Source organism: Camelina sativa, chromosome 8, assembly GCF_030686135.1.
Source record: "Camelina sativa cultivar CO46 ecotype springtype chromosome 8, ASM3068613v1".
Lineage (NCBI taxonomy): Eukaryota > Viridiplantae > Streptophyta > Magnoliopsida > Brassicales > Brassicaceae > Camelina > Camelina sativa.
The window spans coordinates 10,046,927-10,060,130 of NC_141887.1; the positions used below are offsets into that span (position 1 = coordinate 10,046,927).

Genomic DNA, 13,204 nt, shown 5'->3' on the forward strand with positions numbered 1-13,204 from the left:
GCGTTGGTCGAGAACAAACTACAACAACGACTGGTCTCTTTCTACAGTTATAACGGTGGTGAATACATTGCACTTGCAAATTATCTCAGCAGCAATGGAGTAACACATCTCATGACGCCACCGCACACACCAGAGCATAATGGGTTCTCGGAACGACGGCATCGTCACTTCGTAGAAACAGGCCTAGCTCTTCTCTCACACGCCTCCATCCCCATCACCTACTGGAGCTATGCCCTTGCTACTGTCGTGTATCTCATCAACCACTTACCTACACCAACGCTTGCCAATGCTACTCCATATGAACGGCTCTTTCACACTCCTGCCAACTACTCAAAGCTTAAGGTATTCGGGTGTCTATGTTATCCTTGTCTTCGTCCATACACCAACCACAAATTAGATCCTCGTTCCGTGTCGTGTGTGTTTCTCGGATACTCTTTAACTCAAAGCGCTTTTTTGTGTCTTGATCCTGTCTCAACTCGAATTTATGTGTCTCGTCATGTTTCTTTCATTGAGAATTCCTTTTCTTTCAAAACACTATCCTCCAACACTCCCATCATCTCTCCCGTTTTTCCTCTCGACATATCTCCACCACATACAATCATCTCGACACATTCACTCTCTCCACCACCAGAAGTTGAGCCCCCAGGTTTGGATTCTTCACCACCAGCACCTACAGTCTCTGGTTCCGCCTCACACTCTACTCCTACACCGACATCACTTGTCTCTGGTCACGGATCGTTGGCATCTTCTCTGATCTCCACACCGACTCCGCCTCTCACCTCCTCACCACAGTCCTCGTCGCCGTCTGAATCCGCTGGTTCGAGTATGTCACCATCTCTGTCTCCACATTCGCCACCACAACATTACAACTTACATCCCATGGTCACACGAGCGAACAATATCACCAAACTCGTAAAAAAATTGTCGCTTGATGCCTTGTCCAGTAATTCTGAAGTGGAGCCCAGCTGTGTCACTCAAGCATTGAAAGATGAACAATGGCGAGGTGCAATGAGCTCTGAGCTTAACTCCGCCGTTCGTGAACAAACTTGGGATTTGATACCACCTGATCCATCTCTTAATCTCGTTGGGAACAAGTGGGTTTTTCGCATAAAAAGAAAACCCGATGGCTCCATTGATCGGTTCAAGGCCCGCTTAGTTGCAAAGGGGTTTCATCAACGTCCAGGTATTGATTTCTTTGAGACTTACAGCCCCGTTATCAAACCTACAACAATCCGACTGGTTCTTGACTTGGCGGTGTCACGTGACTGGGTTCTCCGACAATTGGACGTCAATAACGCTTTCTTGCAGGGCACTCTAACTGAGGATATATATATGAAACAGCCTGTTGGTTTTGTTGATCGAGAAAAAACGGACCACATTTGCAAACTTCGCAAGGCACTGTACGGTCTGAAACAAGCACCTCGTGCTTGGTACTTGGAGCTCAAGACATTTCTTCAAGCGTCTGGCTTTGTTAATGCTCTCTCCGATGCCTCTCTCTTCTCTCTTCTCACCAAGGGAGTTACTATCTATGTTCTCGTTTACGTTGACGACATAATTGTCACAGGCAACGATTCCCACCAGGTGGAAAAGTTTATTGCTCTTCTTAGTGCTCGTTTTTCTCTCAAAGATCAAGGTGAGCTTAGCTACTTCTTGGGCATCGAAGTGGTTCGTTCCAAGTCTGGTCTCCATCTCTGCCAACGCAAGTACATCAACGACTTATAGGCTCGGGTTCACATGACAAACGCCAAGTCGGTAACAACTCCCATGTCAACCGAGTCTCGCCTTCAACTGTCTTCCGGTACTCCTCTTCCTGATGGCTCTGAATATCGCATGGTTGTGGGGAGTCTCCAATGTCTTCATTTCACACGTCCAGACATTGCTTTCGCAGTCAACAAGCTCTCTCAGTTCATGCATTGTCCCACTGACCTCCACTGGACAGCCGTGAAGACAATCCTTTGGTATCTCTCTGGCACTCGTGATCATGGTATTCTTCTTCGTCGCACCAACAGCATTAATCTTTATGCATTCTCCGATGCCGATTGGGCTGGCAACCGCGATGACTACACATCCACCAGCGCTAACATTGTTTATTTGGGTCCTAATCCTATCACATGGTCTTCTAAGAAGCAAAAGACCGTCGCTCGTTCGTCCACCGAAGCGGAGTATCGTGCGGTGGCTGACACTGCTGCAGACCTTCGCTGGCTCACTTCTCTTATGCACGAATTAGGCGTCACCTCTTCTACTCAGCCTGTTATCTACTGCGACAATGTTGGTGCTACTTACCTTAGTGCTAATCCAGTTTTTCACTCACGTATAAAGCATGTGGCGCTTGACTATCATTTTATCCATGAAATGGTTCAGTCCGGTTTTCTACGAGTTGCTCACATATTATCCAAGGACCAGCTTGCCGATGCTCTTACCAAACCAGTTTCTCGATCCATTCTTACAGCTCACTCTCCCAAGATAGACCTCTCTCCCGGTCGTTTATCTTGTGGAGGCGTATAGAGAATATACGATATCTTTGTAATTATGTTAATTACTTCTCCATCACGTTTGTAATATTTAGTGTATATTCTCTAGATTAGCTTCATACTTTCTGTATAGATAGAGCTGTACTCATGTCTATAATCAATAAGAAGAAATATCTTTCTCTACAATGGGATCATGGCAATGAAGAAGAGGATGTTCTAGTGGCTCGCTTGGTTGTTGTCTGGCTTTTGTTAGGTTGGTAGAGTTGAGTCCTAGAATGTTGACTAGGATTGTTGGTTCTTTGGTTTATGTTGATTAGATATTTAGTTTATGGTTTTGGAATTATTACGGTTTATTGGTTATTGGTTTATTGGTTATTTATTGGTTTTATTATTTTCGCTGTTTGGTGTGATCGTGGTTAGGTGGCTAGTGGGTGTGGGACCACTAGCTTAATTGTTTATTATTATATTATATTTATATATTTATTATTTATTATTTATTACTATTATTTTTTTTAAAAAAAGGGTCGGGTCGTTTCAGTTTCGTATCAGAGCCCTTACGGTTCTAGGTTTGGGTTCACTAGGCTTTGTGATGTAGATGTTTGAGATTACATGTCTTGATTGATTATGTGAGTTAGTCAATTGTGTGTGGCATGGAGTCCTAGAACATCCTCTTCGAGCATACAGTGTGATTCCACGGTGAGTTATTGTTTTTGTGTGTTTGTATTATGTTAAGATTGCTTGTTAGCCTATGTTCTTGGAATTGCAGTGGCTAAAGGTGTTTGAGTTGTTGGTCGTGGATGGGGACATGTTCGTGGTCATGGTCGGGCGGTCCCGAGGCCAGCGAGTGTGTGGTCCAGAGTTCCACGAGGAGGTGCGTCAGAGCGTCGCAAGCGTATCAGGAGGGACCAGAGGGGGTTAGCCGGTGAGCATACCGGGGGTGCTGGGAACCCAGGTGTGGGGTTGCAGCAGGTGGAGCCCAGGGTCGAGATGATCCCTTGGCAGATCTGTTGGCGTACTATCAGAGCGGTTACCAAGAGGGGTACCAGTGCAGGCTCCAGTTGTGCCGCATGTGGCGGGGTGCAGCCGAGGGCTACAGATGTTGAGGACTTTCCATCTTATGTTAGGAGGATGGAGCAGTGGTAGATGACCGGTGCGAGATTCTTCGCGAGAGGTATCGAGCCTAGAGAGGCGGATAGATGGACATATGTAGTTGGAGCAAATATTTATCTGTTTGGTGGGTAATCCAGTTGGATATTAGAAGTTGTGTGGGTAGGTGTAACATTGTAATGTTATACTTGTACCATGGGAAGTTTCTTTTGTCGAAAGATGTTTATAGTCTTTAAGGATAGTTGCTCCTGAAGGGATGGTGGTTTTCCCAGAATACTGATAGCTCGAGGGGCTGTGGGCTCCGAAAGTAGCAGAGGGGATGATGTTCCCCTGAGGGGATGATTAGTTCCTCTGATACCGAGATCTTGAGGATTATGGTCCAAGAGTGAGACGGTATAACTCGAAGACGGAGGTCTCAGAGTGAGATCAATATGGCTCGAAGGTTGCGACCTAAGGGTGGGAGAGTTGGGAGCAAGCATTGCCTAGGACGTAAGTATAAACATAACGACTGAGTGTAGACCTCGAGAGAGTGCTGGCGGTCTAATCTCAGGTTTTGGATGTGTTGTCCAGTGGGCCAGGGTTTTATGATTGGAGCGGTTGTGAATGTGTGGCTGTTGCGCCAAGATTGTGCGGCCGGTGGTGCTGGAGTCTTGGGAAGGGGAGTTGCAGCAGGTATGAGCCGGGAAAGGCATGTTTGCCAGATACATAAGTTCACGAGAAGCCTTCATGGCAGGATAAACTAATCGTTGCGACGATGTTGGATGAATTTCATTGGAGATGGACAGGGTTGCTAGATTCAAGGTTTTGGTAAGCTTATTGGAGGGAATAAGTCAAGTGGTTTGAGTTAACGACCTGCAAAGCATTTGATGCGGTGAATAAGAATATGCAAATGTATGGTGCTTGTTTGTTTTATTACGCTCATATTGATGATTTGCTGTGGAGAATTGCTAAGCGGAAAGTTAATTTTGGATTAAGCCATCTTGAGGAAGTTTTCCTTAGAGGCAAGTTACTAGAGGTTCTTGGACTGGCGAGAGGGGTTGATTTTCAGATGGTGGTGAGTTGATGTCAGCATACTTGATTATTAGACTAGTAGAGTTGAGGAAGTAAATAGAGGATTCTTTCGTTTTATCACTTCACCGTGGGGGGCGTCGGTGGTGTTCGTCAAGTAGAAAGACGAGGTATGGGTTGATGAGTTTGTGGTGTTGCCGTTTGGGTTGACTAACACGCCAAAAACGTTTATGATATTGATGAACAGCATGTTTCAGGACGTTTCTGTCATCATTTTCATTGACGACATCTTGGTTTCCTTTAAGAGTCATGAGGAGCATGCAATGCATTTGAGAGCAGTTCTGGAGAAGCTGCGGGAGCGGAAGTTGTTTTCTAAGTTGAGGAAGTGTAGTTTCTGGCAGCGTGAGATGGGTTTTCTAGGTCATATTGTGTCTGCAGATGGGGATTCTGTAGATCCGAAAAAGTTTCAGGTTATCAGAGATTGGCCTAGACCGCAAAATGCCACAGAGATTAGGAGTGTTGGCTAAGATTCCTAAGATCTTCAGCCTAACATGACTTTGGAGGCAAGACTAGTGAGAGTTCTCGGGAGGAGGATCAAGGAACTTCGGAAGAAGAAGATTCCTTTGATGAAAGTTCTTTGGGACTATGATGGTGTTGAGAGAAAGTTCCTTGAATTAGAAGTTTCTAAAAGAGGAATGATTCCAAAAGTGGAAAGTTCTAAAAATAGAATGTTTTATGGGAGTTAGAATTGTCCATTTTTAGTGGTTGTGAGCCTTGGAGGGGCTAGTGTGGCCTTCGTGGCGGACTTTTGAGTCATTGTGCCCGGGTGTGGTGGTCTTCTGAGACATTGTGTGGCCTTCATAGCGGACTTTTGAGTCATTGTGCCCGTGTGTGACGGTCTTTTGAGACATTGTGTGCCCTTTATGGCGGGCTGTTTAGCCAATTGTGTGTCCTCTGTGGCGGGCTGTTTAGCCAATTGTGTGGCCTTTGTGGCGGGCTGTTTAGCCGTGTGTGGCCTATGTGGCGGGCTGTTTAGCCATTGTGTGGCCTTTGTGGCGGGCTGTTTAGCCATGTGTGGTCTTTGTGGCGGGCTGTTTAGCCAATTGTGTGGCCTTTGTGGCGGGCTGTTTAGCTAGAGTTGCCTGTTTAGGCGGTCTTTCGGGACAAGTGGTCTTCGTGACGGTCCTTCGGGGCGAGTGGCATTGGTGGCGGTCCTGTTTAGGACAATTGTTTGGCCTTGGTGGCGGTCCTGTTTAGGACATTTGTTTGGCCTTTGTGGCGGTCCTGTTTAGGACATTTGTTTGGCCTTTGTGGCGGCCCTAGTGGCAGTAAGATGATCCATGTGTGGTCATGAGGTATTCCAGTCAGGGGATATGTGGCTGGTAGGGCATTGTGTTATCTTACGCGAGCCACGAGAAGGAAACCTGGTTAGGGATAGGACTCAGACGTGTTCAAAATTGTTTGCTCGCGACTCTTGGGGGACGTTAGTTCTCCTAGTACTGCCATATTCTGAGACTTTGTGACTTGAGAGTATGGTTGGTATATCGACTTCGGATGACGATCCGGGGGCGCGCTGTAGGGTGGCAACCCGAGAGACGAATATTGGACTTCCTTTATATATTATGGCATGCGGGCTTAGGCCCGATGAGGAGCCAATATTTTGGCATGCAGGTTCAGCCTGATGAGGAGCCAATAAAAACTCAAGGTTTAGCCGTGTGAGTAAAGGAAAGTTCAAAAGTCGAGAGCAAATAATGCCTGGAACGTGAGTCTCTCGCCTATAGGTGACCTTTCGTAGATCGGTCGGAGGAGTGCGGGTCGTGTAGACGGTTGCACGGGAGTCCTTGACTGTTGGTTGTTCAAGATTCGAGAACGAATCTATGTTGGTGGGGGAGAATTGTAACATCTGTGTTCCAGGATTAGAGTTTGGGATGTATTGAGTAAACCAATGGAGTGTACTTTAATTGATTTTGGTTTAATTAAATCCTGGTTTAATCTAATTAAACCATAAATCTCTAATTTCTCTCATGTCACGCCTCCTCTCTTCTTTTGTGCGGAGATCAAGCTTTTTCTTTAGAGCAAAGAGAGAAACAAAGCTGTTAGGGTTTGGGAGAAGGAAGACCCGATTGCTCAAATCGTTTCGAAAGGTTTTGATATTTGGTAGGGTTGTAGCTAAGACATTTTCGTACACTCTCTTTTTTACAGAAGTGAATTTGAGTTAATATTCTAGGAGATATTGGCAGTTTCGTGAGGCGTTTCGTTTCAGTCGCGGATTGAGACCAGCGGGTGTTTCGGGATCGATTGCGGTTTCATCGGAGATCCGATCGTGCTGAAATTTCGTGGGAAGATTCGGGACGTATAGACCTTGCTTTGAACCGGAGGGATTAGAAAGGTAACGGTTCGTTTTGATTTCGTGGTTTCACTTGTGAGGTTGTTCTTTTCTTATTTTTCTGGCAATTTGTTTTCAATGTTTGTTTATTGTTGTGATCGGTTGATTGGTTATTGGTTGATTGGTTATTTATTGGTTTTATTATTTCCGCTATTTGGTGTGATTGTGGTTAGGTGGCTAGTGGGTATGGGACCACTAGCTTAGTTGTTTATTATTATATTATATTTATATATTTATTATTTATTATTTATTATTATTTATTATGGCGTGTGAGGTTCCGTTCTGGGAAAGCTCATGGATTGAAACGAAGAAACAATCTCACATAAAGCTGGGAGAGTTTATGATCGATGTTTTGGAGTTTTACCGTTGACGGCTTGGTCCCAGGCCTCCTACGAAAGGTTTCCATAGCTAGTTATTAGTCATATCGAGGTGTCTTACCATCTACATCAGCCCTTCTCTTTTTGCAACTCATTCGGGAAGGACAACATAAACGTCATCGCTTCATCTTGTTCCCAAAGCTTGTTGGTTGAGTACATGGACCGAACTCTTGGTTTAATTACCGTATTATGTTTTCATGTTTTTTAACTTTTTTTGCCATGAAACCATATGTATAGGTTTCAATTCTTTGAATTGTATCCTAAACTTTTTTCATTTTCAATGAAATATTTACAATTTAACAAAAAAAAAAAAAAAGTTCAAATAACTTCGGCCTTCAACGGTAATAGAGAAAAGTCTGTTATCTCATGTGCTCTCTGTATAGTCAAGGATCCAAGGCCAGCTCATGCTACAATCCAAATGAGGAACATGTTCAGTCCTCTTGCATCATCAACAATCTGTTTTTGATGATGACACTTGTCTATAATCTACCTAGGCTTGTAATCATTAGGTTAACCATTGCTCCACTATAAAAGGACAATGTGATGTAAACCTCTCTCTTTAAGAATAAAGATACATTTTTTAGCCTCATCTCCTATGTATTTACTAGGGTTTTCATCTCTTGCTTTCATAGTATCAGACCGCCGGTAATACTCCTCAATGGCTACAACTGAATCTTTTTCTTCCGCTCCTCTCTCTATCTTTCAAGTTGTGACTCTCAAACTTACAGAGTTCAACTATTGGCTATGGAAGACTCAAATTGAGTCCTTTATTACACCTCAAATGTTACTCGGCTACGTCAATGGTTCGATCTCTCGTCCATAAGCAACTCATTCTGTTACTAGTACTGCTGGAGTCATTACAGAACCTAATCTAGAGAGTTTGCGAAATGGGTTCGTAATGATCAATTGGTCATGGCGTAGATATTTGGCTCTCTAGCTGAACCGGCACTCCGAGCAGTCTATGGTATGCACTCTGCTCAAGAGGTATGGTCTGCTCTTGCTAAGAAATTTAATCGAGTCTCTACTATTAGGAATTTCGAACTGCATAACAGGTTGTGTGCTTGTCTTAAGTATGGTAGACCGATGGATGAGTATCTTAGTGAGCTAAAGCAAGTGTTTGATCAGTTAGACTCTATCGGCTCTCCTATGACCGATTTAGAGAAGATTCATGGCTTGTTAACTGGTCTAGGCAAGGAATATGAGCCGGTTGCTACTGTGATTGAACACTCTATAGATACAATGTCTGGTCTGTGTTATGAAGATGTTGTCAAAGTCATTGCCTTTATTGATAAGCTGAAGACTTACTTCGCTGCTCCTTCAGTCACACCACATATTGCCTTTCAAGCTGAGAAAACATACTTTGGCAGGGGATCCTCCAACAACAGAGGAGGAAGGTCTGGTTCTGGTAATGGTTACAGAGGTAGAGGAAACTACTCTACCAGGGGTCGAGGCTTTCAGCAACATGGGAGTAGTCAGAATAATGCTTCCTCTCGGCCTACTTGTCAGATTCGTGGAAGATATGGTCGTAGTGTTGCCAAGTGTTACAACTGCTACAATGAGGATTTTCATTCAACTAAATTACCTACTGCTCTTGCTGCTATGAGAGTTTCTGAAGGTGAACATCAAAATGATACTGAATGGCTTCCAGACAGTGGTTTGACTACTCATATCACCAACTCCACTACAAACCTGCAACAAGCACAACCATATAATGGAAATGATTCTTTTATGGTTGGAAATAGTGATTTCTCACCTATCACTCACATTGGATCAGTTCCTCTTCAGACTTTGACAGGTAAATTCCTTCCTCTGAATGATGTTCTTGTTTGTCCCAATGTTACTCAGTCTCTTTTGTCAGTATCAAAGTTATGTTCAGATTATTCTTGCCCGGTTAAGTTTGACTCTGATAATGTGCGTGTAAAGGACAAGCACACCAAGAAGCTCTCACAACTAGAAACAGGAGTAAGGATCACTATGTGTTAGAAAACCCTGCCTTCACTGCTTTTTACTCAACACATCAACTTGCAACCAGTGATGAGGTTTGGCACAAAAGGCTATGGCATCCAAGTGCAGAGGTCCTTCAACACTTTTCGTCAACCGCAGCAATTTCAGTCAATAAATGCACCAACAAGCTTTGTGAGTCCTGCAGGCTTGGCAAGAGTGCTCAACTTCCTTTCTTCTCTTCTACTTTTGTAGTTAGTAAACCTCTTGAGAGGCTACATTGTGATTTGTGGGGTCCTGCTCCTGTCACATCTATACAAAAAATCAGATATTATGTTATCTTTGTTGACAATTACTCTCGCTATTGTTAGTTTTCTCCATTGAAGAATAAATCTGATTTCTACTCAGTTTTTCTACTTTTCCAAAATCTTGTTGAGAATCAGTTTAGTGAGAAAATTAAGATGTTTCAGTGTGATGGTAGTGGTGAATTTATTAGTACTCAATTTGTTAATCATCTTGCAAACAGTGGGATCAAACAACTAATTTTGTGTCCTCACACGCCACAACAAAATGGTTTAGCCGAGAGAAAACATCGTCATTTGTCTGAATTAGGACTCAACATGATGTTTCAAAGTAAAGTCCCACAACATTATTGGGTTGAAGCCTTTTTCACTACAAATTATCTCAGTAATCGGTTACCCTCCTCTGCTCTCAAGTCCTTTCAAATTCCTTATGAAGTTTTGTTCTCAGAGAAACCGGATTACTCATCTCTTCGAGTGTTTGGTAGTGTTTGCTACCCCACATTTCATGCTTATTGTGGTAACAAGTTCGATCCTAAGTCACTGAAGTGTGTGTTTCTTGGTTATAATGACAAGTACAAGGGCTATAGGTGTGTCTATCCTCCGATAGGTCGTGTTTACATCAGTAGGCATGTGCTCTTTAATGAAAATGTCTTTCCCTTTGCAGACGAGTACTCTACTCTTGTCCCTCCAACAACAAGTCCTCTTTTATCTGCCTGGCAATAAAGTTTCCTGTCTCCACAAGGCAATGAGGATAAATCCTCTACCCCACTAGAGGATCCAGTGTCTGCAGTAGTTGCTCCTACTACAGTTAACCAACAAGGATTAATTCCTAAGGTTACATATCAGGTTGCAAATTCCGTAAATTCAGCTTCTGACTCTGCAACTACAGATAGTGATGAAGTTTCTTCAAGTGAGGCTTCACTTTTCTCAGAAGAGGATTTTCCCCCACTGCAGGCTACAGTCAATGATCATACCATGATAACAAGAGGAAAGGATGGAGTTCGAAAACCAAATCCCAAATATGTTCTCCGCGTCACTCACACCACTGTTAAAGAACCTAAAATAGTAGCTTCTGCTCTAAAACATCTAGGATGGGCAGCAGCTATGGGTGATGAAGTTGACTCATTTGTGGAAACAAACACTTTTTCTCTGGTTCCATATCAACAAGATATGAATGTACTCGGTTGTAGGTAGGTCTTCAAAACAAAACTTAAGGCTGATGGGAGCTTGGAAAAATTGAAGGCTCGTTTGGTAGCCAAAGGCTATGATCAAGAAGGAGTAGATTGTCTTGAAACTTATAGTCATGTGGCTCGAACTGCAACAGTTTGTATGGTTCTTTATGCTGCAATGGCTCACAATTGGGAGATCAAGCAGTTAGATGTTAAAAATACCTTCCTACACGAAGATTTAAATGAGACAGTGTACATGAATCAACTTCCTGACTTCGCTGAAAGTGCATATCTGTCGCATGTATGGAAGCTCAATAAAGCAGTGTACGACTTAAAGCAGGCTCCTTGAGCATGGTATGATAATTCAGTAAATTTCTTTTGAAGTTTGGCTTTGAGTGCAGCTTTAAGGATCCATCACTCTTTGTCTATCTCAAGAACAACAACCTCACCATCCTGCTACTCTATATGGATGACATGGCACTGACTGGAAATAATTAAAAGTTGATTGATGAATTACTTCATGCCTTAAATCAAGAGTTTTAAAGATATGGGAAGATTGAGTTATTTTCTTGAAATACAAGCTCATTATCATTCTGCAAGCTTGTTCCTAAATCAGCACAAATACGCAGAGGATCTCCTCCTTGCTGCAGGTATGACTGACCGTGTTCCAGCCTCAACGCCACTACCCCTGAAGCTTCAAAAAGTGAAAGGTCAAGAAGAGTCATTTGATCAACCAACTCTGTTTCGGAGCTTGGCGGGAAAATTGCAGTATCTCACTCTCACGCATCCAGACATACAGTTTACAGTTAATCGTGTGTGTCAAAGAATGCATTCTCCAACGGTGGCTGACTTCAGTTTGCTGAAACGAATACTCAGGTATATCAAAGGAACCAGGCTATGGAATTTCCTACTCTAATGACATTGATTCGACATTGCGTGCCTACAGAGACAGTCATTATGCAGGGTGTCCTACCATTAGTCGCTCAACTGGTGGCTTTTGCACTTTTCTTGGCAAAAATCTAATTTCCTGGTCTGCAAAACAACATACATCAGTATCTCGCAGCTCAACAGAGGCATAGTATCGTTGTCTCTTTGAACAACAGCCGAAGTTACCTGGTTAAAAGATCTTTTGGACAATATTGGGATGCCGCTCTCCCATGCGCCTGAGTTATACTGCGATAATCTATCCGTTGGGTACCTCTCAGCAAACCCAACGCTGCATAAGAAGACTAAGCACTTCAAAGTGCATTATCACTATGTTCGAGATCAGGTTGCAGAAGGAACTTTGGTAGATTATCATATCCCTGGAGCTCATCAACTTCATATATCTTTACTAAATCTTTGCCAGTTCAAGTTTTTACTCATCTGAGGTTCAAACTTGGTGTGGTCTCACCACCCACCCAAAGTTTGAAGGAGGGGGGGGGGGGGGGAATGTAAGTTGTATAGCCCAAATTTCAGTCCAACAACAAGCTAAGATGGGCCCTATGGATGAAAAACCCGCTGTTGTTGCTTATGTTCAAATGACCTCAGTCTCCAACGATAACATAGGAAAATCTCTTACCTCATGTGCTTTCTGTACAGTCAAGGATCCAAGGCCAGCTTATGCTACAATTCAAATGAGAAATATGTTCAGTCCTCTTGTGTCATCAACAATCTGTTTTTGATGATGACACTTGTCTATAATCTACCTAGGCTTGTAATCATTAGGTTAACCATTGCTCCACTATAAAAGGACAATGTGATGTAAACCATTTTCTTTAGGAATAAAGATACATTTCTTTGAGCCTCCTCTTCTAAGTATTTACTAGGGTTTTCAGCTCTTGCTTTCACACCGAAAGTGACATTTTTATATTTAAGATGTAGCAATTCATTTGGGTCAACTGATTCTGATCTTTGAGACAACAATCTGTTTATTTCTTTTTATGTAATTTAATTTTCTTGAATGATTAATTTCTTCTTTTGATAAATATATTTCAGTTTTATTATTTAAATTTATTTGAAGCAACGAAATTAAAGACTAATATTGATTGATATCTATAATTTATTTAGTAAACTATTTATTTAAAATAATAATTAATATATTTCATTATCTGTAAATACTGTATTATGACGAAATTTTAGAGATAAATAGTGAAAGCTTCATAAATTTTTATAAACATATAAATAATCTAGCTACAGAATAATACCTAAATTGATATTTTTAAAAGATTCTTGCATAATATGGAATCCTGGTTTTAAAATTAAGTAAATATCTTGTTGCATCAATTATAAAAGTGTGACTTGTTTATGTGAAGGATCAAGCTTTAACTGAACAATTAATTTCTTAACAGAAAAAAAAGAAAGATGAAAAATTGAAAACTAAACATAAGTTTTAAAATATTTTTGCAATTATACAAAGTTACAAACTAAAATGTAAAGTGTAACATAAAAGGGATTCAAATAT

The 13,204-nt window shown here is 42.1% G+C and overlaps 1 protein-coding gene across 1 annotated transcript in view; it reads right to left on the reverse strand.

Annotated features, from left to right (window-relative positions):
* Window positions 1–13,204, reverse strand: part of LOC104709418 (uncharacterized) — a 40,162-nt gene that overhangs the window by 8,219 nt on the left and 18,739 nt on the right. The window lies entirely within an intron of this gene.